At 37.8% G+C, this 19,385-nt stretch overlaps 1 long non-coding RNA gene across 3 annotated transcripts in view; it reads right to left on the bottom strand.

The window, feature by feature from the left end:
* The window catches only part of LOC107545436 (uncharacterized), a 284,522-nt gene extending 273,361 nt beyond the window's left edge, over window positions 1-11,161 (bottom strand). The window contains exon 1 of one of the 3 annotated variants that reach the window (XR_001604023.2): window positions 11,084-11,161. This is a non-coding gene — a long non-coding RNA (uncharacterized LOC107545436). Of the gene's footprint in view, window positions 1-1,674; window positions 1,799-11,064 lie in introns of those variants that run through there. The other 2 variants (XR_001604024.2, XR_015715437.1) reach the window with 2 other exon arrangements.
* Between the last annotated feature and the right edge of the window lie 8,224 nt (window positions 11,162-19,385).

Here is a 19,385-nt window from a genome sequence, read left to right as displayed (position 1 = left end):
AATTTCCCAGAATCCAAACTTGGGGCTTCATTCAGTATCATATAGCTGTTTCTGAAAAATAAAATCAGCTACCTAGATGCCTGGTCAGGGGTCTAATCTGCTGTAGCTGTAGCTACAAGAGGCCTGTGAACCACATCCTTTTGCTCACACCTGAAATTTGGAAAAAGTCTCTTTGCCCCAATTTCTTACATCTGGACTACACTGGGAATTGGGATTAAGTTTGCTTTGTTCTGAGAAAACAAGAGGCCATTCACACTGATGTTTATACAGCCCTTGAATATAGTAGGCCCCCCTTATTTGTGGCTTTGCTTTCTGCAATTTCAGTTACCCAGAGTCAACTATGGTTTGAAAATAGTTAAAAAAAATGTTTAGAAATAATAATTCATAAGATTTGAAACCCATGCTGTTCTGAGTAGTGTTGTGAAATCTCCAGTCATCCTGATCCATCCTGCCCAGGAGGTGACATCCCTTTGTCCAGCATCTCCACACTGTATATGCTCCCTTTCTTTTAGACACTTAAGCAGCCACCACAGTTATCAAACTGTCACAATATGGCAGCTTGTACAACCCTTATTTTACTTAACAATGGTTCCAAAGTGCAAGAGTAGTGATGCTGGCAATTCGGATACGGCCAAGAGAAGCACTAAAGGGCTTCCTATAAGTAAATAAATAAAGAAAAAAAACATACACTGAGGTTGCTAAGATCTACAGTAAGAACAAATTTTCAGTCCATGAAAATGTAAAGAAGGAAAAATAAATTCATGCTAATTTTGCTATTACATCTCAAACTGCAAAAGTTACAGCCACAGGTCTCTGATAAGGGCTTAGTTAAGACGGGAAAGGCATTAAATTTGTGGGTGAAAGACATGAACAGAAAACCTGTCCTGATTGACGGCAACATGTTGCACCAGAAAGCATTGAGACTATGTGAAGACTTCAGCAAGGGATCCCCTGAAAAGAGTGACACTGAAACCATTTAATGAAAGTAAGGGATGGTTACACAGATTCAGAAATAGGTTTGGACTGAAAAATACAAAAATTCCTGGAGAAGCCACGTCGGATGAAGAAGCTGCTGCCATATATCCTGCAAAGTTAAAGTTGATTAAGCAGAAAGCTGTGTATGCGTAGGAAAAACAATATCGGATTCGGAACTCTCTGCAGTTTCAGGCATCCACTGGGTGTCTTGGAACGTACCCCCTGTAGATAAGGGGGGACCACTGCACTGAAGAAACTAGACATTGCCTCTTTGAGAATAAGTATAGCTTGACACAAGCAGTGAATGCTATTGACTTCCTTTGATACGAACTTGCTTCATGTGGATTATGCAACTGCTCCTGGCAACTATCTGTAGCTGAATTTATATGATCTGTTAAATATCCAGTCATCAAGACAGCTCCTGCTGCCCTTGCCATCAGAAAACTATATTTCCCCCTCCTTATATTTAGTATGTGCGTTAAAATCTCACATTTATTCAAGCTTGCTCAAGCCAAGTTTTATATTTCCTCTTAGTGCTGCTGAGCTGATTGTTCACCCATGTAACTACACTGAGAATTAACATCAAAATGGAGATATGAGGACCAACCGTAATAAAGATGTTATGAATACTCAAATCTTCAGTTCGGAAAGTTTCTGCTTTACAAGTCTAGCACATAAATGTCAGAGAAAAGCACTAACCTTTGGATTTTTAAAGAGAACTATGATGCCATCCTGTGGGCAGCTACATTTCATTGCATGTGGAACAAAAAGAAGCTGGAATATAAAAATTTCATAAGTGTATTTTCTCTAGCAAATCGTGTAGTCTAAACAATATATACTTCGTATGTCATTACATCGTTGGATAGGTATGTATCTCACACACACACAGGAGAGTAACTAAAGAATAAAACCAAAATGGTAACCATGGTTATGGCTTAATGGTGTTCTTTTTAAAACATAAATATGAGTTACATTTTCATAATTAAGAAAACAACATCTTCATTTCGCACAAAAGGTTATATAACACAGAAGGCAATTCCTCACCATAAATTTTTAGTTTTCGTATTTTGAGATAGGTAGATAAATTTGGTATATAATATTTCACAGACTTTTTAAAAAAAATCCTCACCCGAGGGCATGTTTTTATTGATTTTAGAGAGAGAAAGAGAGAGGGAGAGGAAGGGAGAGAAACACTGATGTGAGAGAGAAACATCAATCTACTGCCTCCTGTACACCCCCAACTGGGGATCAAACCTCCAACCTATGTACTGTGACGAGAAACTGAACCCATAACCTTTTGGTGTACAGGATGCAGCTCCACCAACTGAGCCACCCAGCCAGAGCTCACAGGCTCTTCTAGTAAAGTCAGACATCCAGGAAGAAAAAAGATTTTCTAGTAAACAGGAACACAGAGGTTGAAGAGACACTATGCACTATGAATTCTCATCTTACTTTATCCAGCAAACAGTTACGGAAGCCAACTATGTGCTAGATAACTAGAAGCATGGAGATGAAAGATCTGAGTAAGTGTCATGAAGGAGGTCTCTGCTGCATGCAGCACAGGCAGGGATCTAACTCAGACAGAACGCGGGGGCACAGGGAGCTACACGAGTGGTCCCAAAGGTGTAATTCCTGACCTGAGCTGAATTTTCAAGATCTAACAGAAGTTATAGATTTACCTATTAAAACAGACAGAGGAAAAGTCACAGCTTCTTTAGGCAGAGAAAATAGATACAGTCTCTGAAAGACTCAGACTTAGAAAGTATATGTTCAGTCCCCCTAACAAGATAATCTTCTAGAAGGACCTTCTACCACAGCCAAGGCCCCCTTTCCAAAAGGACTTTTTGAATTCCTGGGATAATTTGAAATATGACAAACCAGTTTGAATTACAGAATCTGAAAAGCTTTTTTTTTAAAAAAAATTGATTTGAGAGAGAGAGAGAAGGGAGGGAAGGAACAGGAGAGAAAGAGAGAGAGAAAGACTTGTTCCACTCATTTATGCATTCATTGGTTGTTTCCTGTATGTGTCCTGACTGGGGATCAAACTCACAGCCTCAGTACATAGGGGCGATGCTCTAACCAACTGAACTACCTGGCCAGGGTGAATCTTAAAAGCTTTTTAAAATTAGTGTCATGATTTGGGGACTCAGGGGAAATGTTCATACCTATTCCTAGATAAACAAGATAGGCTTATGATAAAAAGAAATTCTATTGCCTTTCTATTACAGGCTTATGAAAAGAAATAAATTCCACTTCTTTTGTATTACATGCCTTTTTTTTATTTTTTTTATTTTTATTTTTTAGAGTTTAAATGAAAGAGAGTTTGTTAGTGAAGCAATGAAACAGTGGCTACTCCACAGGCCTAACAGCCTCCTATTCCATTTTCAACAGCCTCTATGTGTTGGAGTTTGGATGAATCACTTTCTGAGTTGTGGATGAAAAGGGGATTCTATGGAAAGTGACTTCAAAGGGTGGTCATATCATAAATTCCTAACTGAACAGGTAGGTCATTGTGGGGAGTCATGCCCCAGGCATGTAACTTCTTTAGTAAAAGTTTTATCTTTGCCTCAAGCAAGCCCTGTCCACTGTTCATGTGCCTCTAGATTAACAGGTCTTTGGAAGGTCCCCTGTCAGATCCCTCCTTCTAAAGTGTGACAACCCTCCAGAGAGCACTTATTCTTAGCTAGCCTGTAATCCATTCCCCACCTTCATAGAATGTTCCCTCCTTAATCTCAAATACATAGAAAAAACTGCAAACTGTCATTCTCGGGAGCATTTGAGATCTTGCTCCCTGGCCCATATCATCAGTTTTGGCTCAAATAAACTCTTATAAAAATTCTCTACAGGTTTGAATGTTTCTTAGGCCAGCAAAGTGAAATCAGCCTCCCAAGTGATCTAGCTCTGAATTCAAAGTTCTTCACTTGGGAAAATGTCGTCTCTTATCTTGTGATAAGTGCTGCTTGTTGAAATAGCAGCCTTACACGGTGTGGAAGTTGAAACTTGGGTACTTGAACTGCTCTGTGAAGAGGAGCATCGATAGATAAAGACTGCCAGAAAATGAGGAAATGCACCCTTTGAGTAATTCCGGGGTAGAGCTGAACTAACCACTAAGTCATCTAGGTGAGAAAAAAAAAAAAATAAGGAATATATTTTCTATTTTCAGTAAAGAGAACATAGATTCTTGATTTGAACAACATAAGAGAATGGCTGCGAAATTCTTGAATTTTCAGGCCAGCTATATGAATTAGTCACGACACTGTGCCACAAGGGACAGAAACCCATCTCATGGGAAAGGAAAAATTTCCTGGCTCTTATAATATGTGGAAGGTTAACAGGTAAAGTGCAAACATGCAGCTCAATTTCAGAAACACATGAAACAAGCATTTTCAGTGCTGCCAGGGCCCTCTACATCTGTCTACTCTTTGCATTGTGGACAAAAAAAAAAAAAAAAAGAATTCTATGGAGAGTAACCTCGCAGGATGGTCTGATCGCAAATCCCTAAGTAGGAAGTCATGCCCCAAGCACAAAACTTCCTGAGTAAGAGGCTTATGTTTGCCCTAAGCAAGCCCTCTCCATTGTTTCTGTGAATCTATGTTAACACACCCTTAAAATGTGTCTTTTCAGACACGCCCCCCCTTCTAAAGCATGACCACCCTCAAGACAACACATAATCCTGTTAACTATTACCATTTTGTAATCCAATCCCTACCTTTCTTTCTCCCCCATCCTTCTAATCTTCAGGTTCCCTCCTTAATTCAAAATACATAAAACCAGCTGCGAAGGGCCATTCTAAGAAGCCTTAGTCTCAGTCTGTTGAGATTTTGCCTCCAGGCATATCCTCTGCTTGACTTAAATGAACTTTTATAAAACTTCTCCACAGGTTTGGACATTCTCCTTCCATGGCTTATTATTTCATCGCAAACCTAATGTTTTCTACAAAGTGAGGAGCAATCGCCACCAACTGCTCCTGCTCCTCATACTGACAGCAATCAACACCTGAAAATAACTGACTTTCTCACTTCCAATTTAGAAAATCACAGGCATAGGTGATGTGCCCAGCCTTGGTCCGTTGGATGTTTTCAAATCCTGGTGGCAACTGGAGAGTGATTTTAGCTGAGTTGCTTAATTGTACTTGTCTCAGATTCCTATCTGTAAATGTTAGAGATTGGGATTGTTAATGTTTTATACATTATCCATTGCCCTTACTTTCCATGGAGCTCTTCTAAAGAATATATCTTGGCCCAAAGTTGTGAATATTTCACACAGTTTGAAAAGAAATCTTGACCTTTCAGTACTTTCATATTGTATCTAAAGAAAATTTCTTATAACACTGTCTAAAAGCCTGTCTTGGGTATTGTTTGTGAGGCAAAAATGTATATACTTACTAGTATGAAAGCCCAATTATTTAGAACGTTGAACTTTTAACTGAAAAAAAATGTCAAAAAGCCAAATGAAGACATGCAATGGACCTCCCAGATAACATATTCAAATATTATTTAACTGATTCTTATGCACTTTTTAATAACATCAATTCAGTACTTCTTTCAAAGCACTTATGGAAAATTTAAAAGAATAGAGTCAAAAAGATGTGTCCAGAATGTCATTTGGATTTCATTATATTTGCAAGTATGGGTGTGTATAATGTAGACACTAAATTCGATACAAAATTCACTGAATTGGATACAAAAATCACTGAAAATTGAATAATGACTCTGTAAAGGAAACCTAGGGGTCCGCTGGATGTTTAGTCATACGTGAGGCATCGATGACATACAGACAGAAGAGCAGAAGATCTGCAAGGTCACTGACCAGAGCCCAACATGGAATGAAGGGGCCAGCACTCAACAACCGTCCAGGGTTGCAGCAAGGACAGGTTCCACCCACCATCATGAACTCAATGGCCAGCGATAGGATAACATACACATCATGATAAGAGGAAGGACAAATCAAACTTTTTCAATATATTTCAAGCTGTAGTCCACCCAACTTTGGAGACCTGAGTGAATTCATTAGGTACTTCTGGAAATTACTTACCTATTTATATTTTAATAGGTCACTATGCATATGATTAATTTTATCTTGAACTTTTTTTTCATTTTGGAGAATATCTATTAATATATCAAGGGATATTAATATTCTGTGGAACGCATTTTGTAATCCTTTCCTCATGTCTGAATTTTTCTGAGATATGTGGGATAAGAAGTGAGATAAGTTGGACAAGCATAGGGCAAATGGTAGGTCCAACAGCAAGAAACTTAGGTCAAGTATGAGACAGGGAAGCATTGAGACAAGCAAATTATTGGGAATATTTTGAAGGGAACCATAAGTAACTGAGCATAACAAAGAATTGGGATCTTTAATGGATGTATATAATAGTGGAGCAGAAGGGAACTAAAAAGATGTAAATTGTTATTTTTGATTCATTTAAAATTTTGTTTAGCAATATTCCTGAGTGGTGACAAACCCTAGTTTAGCCTTGGAAAAAAATCACCTGCTTATTTTGGCTCGCTTGCTCTGACTGTCATTGGGTAACACCAGTTATGCTTTGGGGATGTATAGGTGAAGCACTGTTTATTCTCTGTAAAACTTTTACACATGAGGTGGTACCTGCAAACCATGAATAATTATAGCTCTAAATTATACAAATCAGGATCCTCCACATTGGAAATCAATTAAGTTTTAGCCACTCACAGGTTTTACTAGCATCAAGATTGCTGGTCTTTCCTTTTCCAGTGGGTTTCCGATAAATAAAAATGATATATAACCTAATTATATATATGTGTTTATGTGCATGCATGTTAGACACAGGCAATAGTTGAATGAAGCACAGCCACTAGAATATCAATACTGTACTTCTAAATGTAAGCTGGCAGACTGAGTCTCAGGTCACAAGGCCAAAATGTGAGGATAAACTGATTTTAGAAAGAACCTCTCTCTCTCTGTGTCACTATTATTCCTCAGTACATTCTAATTATCTGTAAAATTCTAAATCTAACCACTGCTTCAAAGGTTCAAGTCTTATCTAGCCAGCTTCTCAGTAAGCAACTAAATCAATGGATTTACATAAGTCCACCCATTATATGTTGTACACCATAAACTTCTACAATATTGTATGTTAATTATATCCCAATAAAACTGGAAAAAACAAACTCAAAAAAAAATTTTAAAAATTAGTTAATGGTTTCAAATAGACACTTGAAACATAGGAGTCATGCACCCTTAAGCATCTAGCTGAGTATACTCCCTCTTCTAGCCCCCAAACCCTATAGCTCTGTATAAGTGAAGCCATAGCGGTGCCTCTATATAGCTAGTTATTATCTAAGTTAAATGGGCTTCATTTACTGACTTTTAATTTTAAAACTGAATTTTTAAAATCATTAGTTTAAGTGACAATTCTAAATTGATATGATTACTAAATTTCCTAATATAAAGTCACAAACAAAGAAAAATGCATAAAGCATAAGTGTATATTTTAATTAGTTATTAAGTAACAAATGTCCATGTAACCAACATGCAGGTCAATAAATCAAAGACTGACAGCATCCTTGGAGCCCTTTCTGATCCAGTCCCTCCCTCCCAACTCTAGGTAACAATGTCTTTAGTAACAGCTTTCCTTGTAGTTTTACAACTTAGGTATCCATTGCTAAGTATTAAATTTAGTTTTTTAACTATTCAAACTTAAAAAATATCCATTTAATCTCATTGTGATTTTTTTATCTTGTTTTTCTCCACCACATGATGTTTTTGTGATTCACCCATCTTGTTACATGCATAAAAATTAGGAAGACTAATTAGTTAATACATGTTATTTCTTCAAAGAATAACTCCGTAAATTAAAGCTCAGTATAGAAAAATGACTGTGGTTGCCCTTAGCAACTAGATGAGAAAATGATGCTCTTTTTTTCATTCTACATTAATCTCCCAATCAGAGTGTAGTTTACGTCTACATACGAGCTGCCTTGCACAACCCAACACCCCTCTCCCCTTTCTGTTTTCCTCTGAGGATAAGGGCCATATTCTAGGGCTCGTTCTGCCAGCTGGCTTTCGGTACAGCTCACTGGCAAGAATGAACACCATGAAACATAAGCCTAGAAACAGGCTTTGAAGTAGGTCTCCTTGCTCTGGAGGGCAAATATCAAAGCTGGTTTGGTTGGCAACCCAAATATGTAAGATTTCACTAAGTTTCCCATACAAGGGTGAGTCTCTATTCTATTTGATGTTTAAATATCTCCTGGTTTGGTCTGAAGAAAAAGGAGAAATATTGCAATAAATGTTATCAGTATAAAAATATTTTAATATCTTTGAAAACTGAGATAAAAAGAAAAAATAGATTTCAAAATGTCCATCTCATAATATGTCCCCAGGTGTTTTGATTACAGTTTTGATAAAATAAGCAAACAGCCCATGATATTCGGCCAAATAAAAAGGGTTTCACCATGAAAAAACCTATACTGTTAATACTTTTGGACCAATGTAGACATAAGATATACTGTGAGACAATCAGCTTGTTTTACTTCTCTGATGAGTACACACATTAGGTATGTGTATTTAGGCATCTGAATCAGAGAGATAAGCCAATTCTAAATTTGCCCTAAATTGTATCTTTTTTGATTTTGCTTTGTGTTTCTGTATTTCCCATTTCAAAAGGAGTCATCCATTAAAAGTAATCCTGGTCTCACCAGGTATGCAGTAAGAGGTGTTTTTTTTGTTCACTTTAGCTAAGTGTGTCATGACTAAGTAAAAAAGAAAAAAAAAGCAGCCAAATAAAATATATCAAGGGATGAGGGAAAAACATGTGGATAATTTAAATAACATCCCTTAGCAATATGCGTTTTGAACTTGTTCTCTTAAGGAGAAAAGTGCTGTTAAACTTGAAATCATAATATACTTCTAAATCTTGAAATATATATTTGCTTAAACTAGGGTTTTGCATATATTTTTCATAACATTTTCTTAAAGCATTAGCATTAGTTCAATTTATTCTTTTGTCCCCATTCATATATATACAATGCAAATAAAATTTTCAAATTATATTCATTTATTGTTTACAAAGGACTTTCCTATACATATCTCTTTTATCTCCCAAGTAACTCAATCAGTCAGACAGAGGTTTAGTCAGCAGATATTTACTGGATATCCTCCAGCTGCACAGGGATGGGATGCTGTGTAAGCAAATACAGTTCATGTTCTCATGAAGTTTGACCTTTGGTGGGGAAGCCAAAGGACAAACTGCTTCAAATAATTATAAGTGACTGGATAATTCTAAGTGTCAAATGTGAAGTAGAAGTACTATGGTGAAGAAACTGAGAAGGACTTTTACCAGGTTTTGGACGTAACATGTCTATCTGTTTTCTCAGGTGTGTCTTTCAATGACTACATGACAATGCCACCTTGTGGGGTTTTGTCACTGATGTCATCATTGTTATTCCTGTTGTCTTATTTCCCCTCTGCCAGTAGGGGCAGGAATATTAGATTCATAATGATTCTAATCTTTTGAGCCTTCAGGGAATTTGTTTTATCTCTGTGTATTCTTTTCTTATCTACCATGGCATTTATCCCCAGGTTTAGTTATCATTAAAAACAAAAAACTGGGAGGAGCACGTAAGACACCCCCGTCACACACACAGGGTCAGTCCGGCTCCCATGAACTCATAACAGTTCTCCACAGAGGCGGGTGCCGGGAATGACGGAGCACCAAGGAGCAGGAATGAACTCCATGTGCAGGCGTCAGGGCAAGCTTCCCGGAGCAGAATAAAATACCACAATGGCCCGCTGTGATCAGAAACTGAAGCCTTGAAAAGCAGGGGAAGACTTCCAGCAAATGCAAAGGCTGGGAACAGCCCTGTGTCCTTCAGTAAATGAATGGCTACCTAGACTGTGGCACATCCATGCCATGGAATGCTGCTAATCAGCAACAAAAAGGAATCAACCATTGAAACATGCAACAACTTGGGTAAGTCCCTAGGAAGTTACACTAGTGGAAAAAGCCAGTCAGTCCCAAAAAGGCTGGGGGGCGGGGCAGTGGTGGTGAAAAGAGGACTCTGCCCTGGGCCAAAGTGAGGGGAGCTCGTGGGCCCACTGCTGCACTAACGACTCTCCCAAGTGCGCCCGTCGGTGAGGACTTCCACGTCCTGGGCGAACCTTGTAAAGAAAGCTGAGATCGACGAGTGGAAAGGTGACCAAACCAAAAGAGGAGAGAGATGCTTCTTAGGATCCAGGGAGTCTGTATCATCAACAGAAAACCCACAGAAACAATGCACGCCGGGAACCGGTCCTCCCTATCAGAGCTGATCACGATGGATCAGTGAATTCTGCACCTCACACGTGTCCTAAACAACAAATTAGCTCTGCTTGACTTCAGCTACCATATTTTGCCTGCTGTGAGCTTGCTCTAGCCTTCTATGCAATGTATTTTGTAACAGTGTGGAAGAAACACCCAAGATTGATTAGGGTTGGCATAATTCATGCATGCTTCTGCAGTTATTATTGTAGTAGCTGCTTTTGAAAGCTTCATTAGAATTTTAGTGGATATATTTATGTGTAAATCGGATCAACTTTAAAAAAGTGGAATAAAGCTGTAAATAGAGGCTTCTCCAATTTTTGAAGAAAAAGAGGAACAAATTTCAGCCTAAAAACCAGCTATTGCTAATCAAATTTAATTGAGCTCTATCTAGAGGAACTACCCTCAACAGAGAAAATTGAAAGTTTGAGCATATCTGATAAGGCTAATAAAATGTTGCATTAAGTGTTATAGCTCATCATAACTTTCACATAAAGTATCATCATCTGGTCATCATCTTCTTTTCATATGAAACAAACACTATTATCACCCTGTACTGAATGAATATCTGAAGCTTTCTGTTTCTGTGGCTTAGGAAATGGTGAAAATGATATTCCAAAGAGCCATGTAAGCAAAGCAAAAGACACTAAGAGTGAGTATTCTAGATTTAAAGTTGTCTTCCTATCAGCAGAATCACATATTAAGAGAGCAAGAAATCTCATACTGAAATACACAGAAAGCACAGGTGTTTTAACTCAATCAAGAAAATTTCCTTTATGTATTTGGCAATGAAATATAAGGAAATTTACCTTTATATGCACAACTTACTTCCTTGAGGTAGCGATGCTTATTGGTTGAAGCAGGCGATGGGAAAGCTTGCCAGATTTTTCAGGAGTCTTCAAAGCTGAACTCTAAAAAGAAAAATGCACAAAAGTGTACAGAGAAGATAGTGGCCTGGTGGCATCAAGTCACAGCAACACTGTCATCCATCCCATAGTTACTAATCCCAGGAAAGGGAGGTCTTCTTAGGACTAAATCTATGGCCGTGGCTTCGAACAATAAATGAAAGATCTGAGAGGTCAGAGTCACAAGAGAAAATATCTCTATATTATAGGAGTAAAGAATTCCATTTTTATCCACAATAGCTAATGCTGTCTAGAAACCTTTCAGGTGAGCAAAAAGGAAAAAAAAAAAATCAAGCTGGCCACAGATGTCCAGAATATGCGCCTTCATTTATTGTGCAGTCACAGAGAGAAATGACCTCTCCAAAGGGTGCAACGTGAATGATTACAGTTCCCTTTAATGCTACGAACTACTTCAAAAGCTCAGTGGGAACTCTATGTTGTATTTCTGAAAAAAAGAAGAAAAAAAAGTAAATATAAACACACCACTTTCCTTCTCGGGTCTTATCCTTGACTTTCCCCTATATATTTTCTCCAGTATAGGAACTGCTATTTCCTTTCTGTCCCAGGTTTTATAGATGTTATAGAAATATAATTTAAAAAAATGAGTGCTGTTTTTTTTTTCCTTTTTATTGAATTTATTGGGGTGACGGTGGTTAACAAAACTATACAGGTTTCAGGTGCACAATTCCACAACACATCATGTGAACACTGTATAGTGTGCTCGCCACCCCAAGTCAGGTCTCCTTCCATCACCGTTTATTCCCCCAAACGCTCCTGCAGCACCCCTCCCCCAGTCACTACACTGTTATCTGTGTCCATGAGTTTTCTGGGGTTTTTGGCTCAATCCCTCTATCACCGCCACCCCCAGCCCAACCCCACCCCAGCATGACAGCTGTCAGCCTGTTATGTATGAGTCTCTCTGTTTTGCTTGTTAGTTCATTAATTCCACATGTAAGTGAGATCACATGGTACTTGTCTTTCTCTGCCTGGCTTATCTCACTTAGCGTAATACTCTCCAGCTCCATCCATGTTGTCGCAAAGGGTAAGATTTCCTTCTTTTTTTACGCTCAAGTAGTATTCCAAGGTGTAAAGGTACCACAGATTTTTTATCCACTTATCCACTGATGGACACCTGGCCTGCTTCAAAATTGTGGCTATTGTAAATAATGCTGCAATGAACATAGGGGTGCACATATTCTTTCAAATTAGTGTTTCGGGTTTCTTTGGATAAATTCCGACAAGGCCAGAGTAATCAAAACAGCATAAGTGTCTTAATCACAAGAACAATTCACTTATTCTAAATATATGATGTGTTGGTTTTCTCCTTTTTAGTGGAAGATAAAAGCGTATTTGTTAAAAGAAATATATCTTTGGCTACATGAATTCTACTTTTTTTTCAGTATTGGCATCAATAATAAGTATAGGAACTGCTCAGGATGGATGGATTTTAAAGAACATCTTTGAGAGCTGAGGGAGTTAGTCTCTTTTTTTAGGAGATTAATATCAGAAAATATTTGGGATTACAGACATCATGAAATAAAATAATGATATCTGGGTATAAAGAAAAGGAATGAAAAAAATTGAGCAGCTATGAATACAATGATATACTATCTCAAACATGGAGTCTTCTCAATTAAAGCAAGTTATTTTATTTGCCTAGCCATCCCCTAACTCAAAGTAGACACTCAATGAATAATGGTGGAAAGAAAGGAAGAGAGTGGAGGAGACAGAAATGAAATAAAACAAAAGCCACTGATGAGCAGCCTGGAATCATCCCTAACACTTTTCTATCATTTCCCCCACTCTGTCCTGCCTTAGGTAATATAAAAACATTTTCATTCTATCCCCAGATTCTTCTACTTATATCTTTCTGTCTTACTGTGAAGCACTCCAGGTTGGAAAAGTCAGTAAAAAAAATAAATTATTGCCCTGGCCAGGTGGCTCAATTGGTTGTAGAGTCATCCCATACACAAAAAAGTTGCAGGTTCGATACCTGGTAAGATCACATACCTAGGTTGTGCTTCAATCCCCAGTCATTATTGTACCTGAGGCAGCTGATAGATGATTCTCTCTCACATCAATCTTTCTTTCTCTTTCTCCCTTTCTCTTTCTCTCTCTCTCTCTCTCTCTCTCTCATCTCTCCTTTCATCTCTCTAAAACATATCCTAGAGGATTAAAAATACATACATACATACATACATATATAGACGTAAATAAGTTGCCTGCCTCTGACCAGGTCCAGGCTTAAGGCAGAAGGCACTGATAGACTTCACAACCCTCCCACTCTGCAGTTGGAAATGTAAGAGCTATAATACTACTATTACCAGATCACACAGTGGGTGGAGGAAGTGTCCTTTTTGAATGGAAGCACTGAACTAAGGCCACAAAAACTGATTCATATAGAGATCTTTTCTGAGTCATCAAATTATAATGACTAATCAACAGAGAGCCAAACTGTTTTACATGAATAAAATTCCAAAAACAAATCTAAGGACAAATATGACATGTTGTTGTTTTTTTCCTTTTAATTTTACTAATAAAACTCCAATGGAATGGTAGGCTGTTAGCAATCAAGATTTTAGGAGGTTTTTCCTTTGGATCCTATATCATTTTATTGCTTTTTCAATAAAAGAGGAAAAATTATGTTTTAACATTTTTTACTCTAAGTTGTAAATAATTTTCAAGATAAATTGATCAAAATTTCAATCAACTTACCTTGAAAGTGAATAAGTATTACAGAAAATAAAATGCCTTATCTTCATATATATTCACACACCCAAATGAAATGGATACTAATGAATGAAATACAATAGGCCATATTATTGTCTATAGCTTTGGGGAGTGACGTATTTTCTTCTTTAACCTTTGCCATTACTGTTCGTTGCCGAAAGGACATAGGTTTATCCATAATGTATCATTGGAAGAGATGTGAAATAAAAAAGATTATACAACAGGAAAGAAACACTAAAGTCTATGCTATTTGAAGGGTTACTGCACATGAAACACCTTTAGGGGCTCTTTTATCAGCTCTGCAATACTGTAATATTCTTCCAAGTTGTTAGTCTGTGGATGGGTATCTGGCTGACAGAGGAGGTTTTAAAATGGGGCTCTCTCAGAGGAGCTTGTTAAGAAAAAATATCCCATGAGCATTCCTTCACATCTCGCACTACCACACTGCTCATGCTCACTCTAGGACTAAAAACATGTCTCAGAATCCACTATAGAAAAGAAGGACCAGGTCACTTTCAAATTGCAGTATCTTCCTATAAATACATGGGTCATATACCTTATAAAGGGAAATAGCTCCAAATTTGATATGACTTCTTAATTTTTCTTACTAATTTTTGGTGTACCAATTATAAGAATATGAATAATGTCTTTTACTCTTGAAGATGTAGGAAAAGTAAAGATGAACATTTTTGTTGTAAATATTAAGTACCTTACATAAAAAATTGTCTAATATAGTACTAAATATATAAATTACTAATAAATGTTAGTTTAATTTTTGGTTTAATTAAATCAAAAGTGTATTTGTATTCAAATTTTAAAAACAGAGCATCTTGTTTACCATTTTGCCAACATGACTTATTTTTTAAAAACATTTTATTTGATAAACATATGACTTTTCTTCTCAGATATATTAATATGATAAACTATGTCAAGACATTTCCTAATTTTGTTTTATCCTTGCAGTTTTGAAATAATACCCATTTGTTTAAAACTATATTACTCTTAATCTGCTTTGGGAGACTAATATTTTTTTATTTAATATTTTTGTTTTAATATTTATAAGTAAACTGTAATTTTAACTTTTGTACAAATGTGGTTTGTATTGATTTTATACCCATGTAAGGAAGATAATTAGAAATTTTCCTTTGTTTCTGATACTCTGGGAAAGCTTTAAAATCATTAGAATTATCTGTTCCTTAAATGTTGGTAAAATTTCCCTATAACATTCTTCACATATTCTGCTTTGGTTGAAGTAAAGGAATTCTCCTGAAACCTTTCTTTGAAGTTATTCAGCTTGGGTGTTCTATTTTATCTAGTCAGGTTTTTTTAAAACTATATGTTCCTACTAAACTTTTAATAAAATTTTCAAATTTATTTACATAGAGGTAATTAAGAAAGGTAATTAAAAAATTAAAGATAATTTAAGAATTTATTAGCTTCTGTCATAGTTTTTAATATTCTGGGTCACCGTTCCTATTTTTTGCCCTTTAAAAATGTAGCTTCAAGTCTTCCAGCTCAGAAAAGTTGCACTGAATCATATTAATTTTTGCTTTATGTGATTATTATGGTATCCGTCTTTGAGGAGATACTGTGCCTGTGTTAAATGTTGCATTCACTGCACATGCTGTCTCTCAGGAAGTTTGGTGGTTGATAGCTTTCAGCAGTTAGCCTCTGGTATTCTGCTGAGCAGAAGACCTCTTTTAGCCAAGATTCACACGCCCTTCCCAATGCAGCCTACCGCCTGAAAGCAGGTGCACAAAGGCCTGACCCCTGCTCAAACTGCTGATAGCTCTAGTTTCAGAGAGCCCTACTGATTCATCTCATGCTTCCCTATGATTGCACCACAGGACACATTTTTCCTTTGTTCAACTCTGTTTCTTTGTTTTTCTCTCCACAAGTAGAAATCCTGGTAGCATTATCCAATAAAGTTCCTGCATTCTAATTTTCATGAAAAGGTCAGTTTAGGAGTGGCCCAAACAAGCAGACATTAAAATTGTATTATGGTAATGGATCACTCTATTAGTTATCAATTGCTGCATGACAAATTACTCCAAAACTTGGCAGCCTGTAACAACAAACATTCAATATCTCACACAAATTCTGAGCATTAGGAATCCAGAAGCATCTCAGCTATGCGGCAATGGATTAGGGTCTCTTGTGAGGTTACAGTCAAGCTGTATTGAACCTAATCTCAGAAGTGACACACTCAAAATTTCTGCCACATACAGTGGTTCTCAGAAAGCAATCCTGGCGCCCGGCCAGGAGTGCCTTAGCGATTGAGCTTCTACCTAGGATCCAGGCGATTAGGGTTCAATTCCCGGTCAGGGCACATGCCTGGTTGCCGGCTTGATCAATGACTCTCTCATCATTGATGTTTCTCTCTCTCTCTTCCCCTCCCCTTTCCTCTCTCTGAAATCAATAAAGATATATAAAAGAAAGAAAGAGAGAGAGAGAAAGAGAGAGAGAGAGAGAAGGAAGGAAGGAAGGAAGGAAGGAAGGAAGGAAGGAAGGAAGGAAGGAAGGAAGGAAGGAAGGAAGGAAGGAAGGAAGGAAGGAAGGAAGAAAGAGAAAGAAAGAAAGAAAGAAAGAAAGAAAGAAAGAAAGAAAGAAAGAAAGAAAGAAAGAAAGAAAGAAAGAAAGAAAGAAAGAAAGAAAGGAAGAAAGAAAGGAAGATAGATAGATAGATAGCGGTCCTGGCACAATAGAAGACTACAGCCCAGCCGGTGTGGCTCAGTGGCTTAGCATCGATCCATGAACCAAGAGGTCACTGGTTCAATTCCTGGTCAGGGCATGTGCCTGGGTTTCAGTTTCGATCCCCAGTAGGGGACATGCAGGAGGCAGCCAACCGGTGTTAATTCTCTCCCATCAATGTTTCTCTCTCTCTTTCTCTCCCTCTCTTTCCTTTCTCTCTAAAGTCAACACACACACACACACACACACACACACACATATATGTATATATATTATGATTATTTTAAAGACTACACAAGGGTGTAAATGATAGGAGTCAGGGATCGTTTGGGGCCATGCATGTTGGAGGCTAGCTACAACAATCACTCATCACAGGGCTGATATATTAGCTATATGTTGCTGCACAACAAATTACCCCGAAACTTAGTGACATTTATTATCTCACTGTTTGTGTGAGTCAAGAATTTGAGCATGGCTTAGGTGGGTCCTCAGCCTCTGAGTCTTTTACAAGCCTGCAATCATCAAAAGGCTCGACTGGAAAGGATTTGGTCTAGCTCACTCCTGTTGGTCACTGGCAGGGTTTAGTTCCTTGTGGCCTGCTGGACTAAGGCCTCAGTTCCTCATAAATTGTTGGCTGAAATTGTTCCTCATTTGTCTGCCCTGGCAATCCCTTCGTAGAATACCTAACAAATGCAGCTGGCATCAGAGCAAGCAAGCAAGAAGTCAGGAGAGCATGCCAGCAAGTCAAAAGTCAGTCTTCTGTAACTGAATTGTGGAAGTAGCAACCCATTATCTTGCCATAAGCTGTTTGTTAGAAGCAATCAGTAAGATTATTCCAACTCAAGGGGAGGGAATTATACATGTGTGAACTCTGAAGATGGGGATCTTTGGGAGCCACAGTACAGCTGGCAAGGTGTACTCTATCGGGGCTTGTACGTAAAGTTAGCTGCAGGCACAAGAAGGCTAAAAACTTGCTGCTGGTGAACTAGGAGGTGTACTTGTAGAAGGAAATACACTAGACATCGATAAATCAGTCATTTGAAAAAATAAAGATAATGGAAATGAGTAATTGTTGCAGGAGATAACTAATGCTTTGGAAAGAGAGAATATAAAGTTGAAAATGATTAACTATCAATTAAAGGCTAAATATGTGCCTTCTTGGCAGCATATAAATCATATCTCTTGCAGCTAGAGGGCAAAGAAAACTGAGGATTAAGCCCACAACTTAATCATAGCAATAACAAAGCTCAAAGGATAGTTGGATTCCCAATCTAGACAGGTTTATCAAGCTAAGTTCAGGACCCTGATGGGAAATAAATGAACTCTTAAACATGGGCTGGGCATCTGGGGTGATTAATATTTGAAGATGACTTTTTAAGCAAGTAATGTTGAAAGTCTGTTAGAGGGACTTTTGAGTTGTGTGTCCTACAGAGTAGCAGTCCCATTGCCTGCCATTCCAATAGTAGGTCTTTAATACCATCAGTATCAAGTTGTCTTTTCCAATGCAATGTCTCTGGGTGGTGTGCCATCTTCAGTAAGTTCTAGTCAGCAAGCACCAAATGTAATAGCAAAACCCTAGGACTGATTGGCACATCACCAACCGAGAACAAGATAATACTCTCAAGAAGGAAAATGGAGCAGAAATTCAAGGAGGAAAATGGTGTTTTTTAAAGACAAACTACGTCAATCTTTTTCCCAATTTTGCCAGCCATTACTGACAATTCAGGGCTGAGCAGTGTCTAACAGTAAGTTCAGAAACGGGTCCAAATGTCACCACTGCCAAATAACTCTATTTTTCTGGGTCTCAGTGACCTTGTCTGTAAATCAAGATAATATTATTTTTCACCATGAACATTCTACAGGGGTTGAGAAAACCATATGTTTAGTATAAAAGTTATAGTCTCAGTACAAGAACAAAGAAAACTATTGCTCAAATGTTCACTCACAGAAAATGGGGGCATGTGTCAGAGAAAAAGCTCAGTATTTGAGGCAAGTTTTAGAAACTGTAAAAACAAAAGTGAGCAAAGGTTACTGAAAACTCAAAACAGGAATACTCTGAAGACCACCAGTTTTAACCTTTGCCACCTGCCCACTTGGAGGATACATTCTCCATTTTAGAAACTTATTTGCACTGCCTTCATATTTCACTACAATAGAAAAAAATAACCACAATGTGTAGAAATGTAAGGTCCAAATAATCACTAGCTGACAACCCCTAGAAGCAGGCCCTGAAGCAAATCTCCAGCTCTATTCGTTGAACAGGGCAATGAGTCCCCTTGACACTCATCTATTTGCTCTTACCAGGTCAGAAAGTCTCAACCTCACCGGAGAGCCTTGCCCCCAGGCCTCTCCTCAAGTTTTCTGGCCCAGGCATCCACAAAGTTACACCTCACATCGCCCTGCTCCTGCTCTTCCCGTCGCACAGTTATTCTCTCACTTTGCTTTCCACTCTCGGCTATATGTTGCTAATTGTTTCCTTTACAGTAAATCTAGTTGTAAAAAGGCATTTCAACTTTCTTGTACAGTGGTGTTTTTTTAAAAAAGAAAAACTTGGAGCCGGGGGAATGACACTTAATTCCTGTAGTAGAGCAGTCTGAATCACCCAGAACGGTATCAACTATTCCAACCAAAATCATTAACTGTGATAGGCTGTAATTGTATTCATCTGGCCTTGCTCCTCTAAGGAGCTCAAAACATTTTACAAGTATTCACTCATTATCTGTATATTGAAAAAGAACCCCTGTGCCACTGGGGATTGAAGAAACAAATGTTTCTGAAATAAACATCATTTGCATCATTTCCCT

Source organism: Miniopterus natalensis, chromosome 12 (genome assembly GCF_054644295.1).
Source record: "Miniopterus natalensis isolate mMinNat1 chromosome 12, mMinNat1.hap1, whole genome shotgun sequence".
NCBI lineage: Eukaryota > Metazoa > Chordata > Mammalia > Chiroptera > Miniopteridae > Miniopterus > Miniopterus natalensis.
This window is presented reverse-complemented; position numbering and strand designations above follow the sequence as displayed.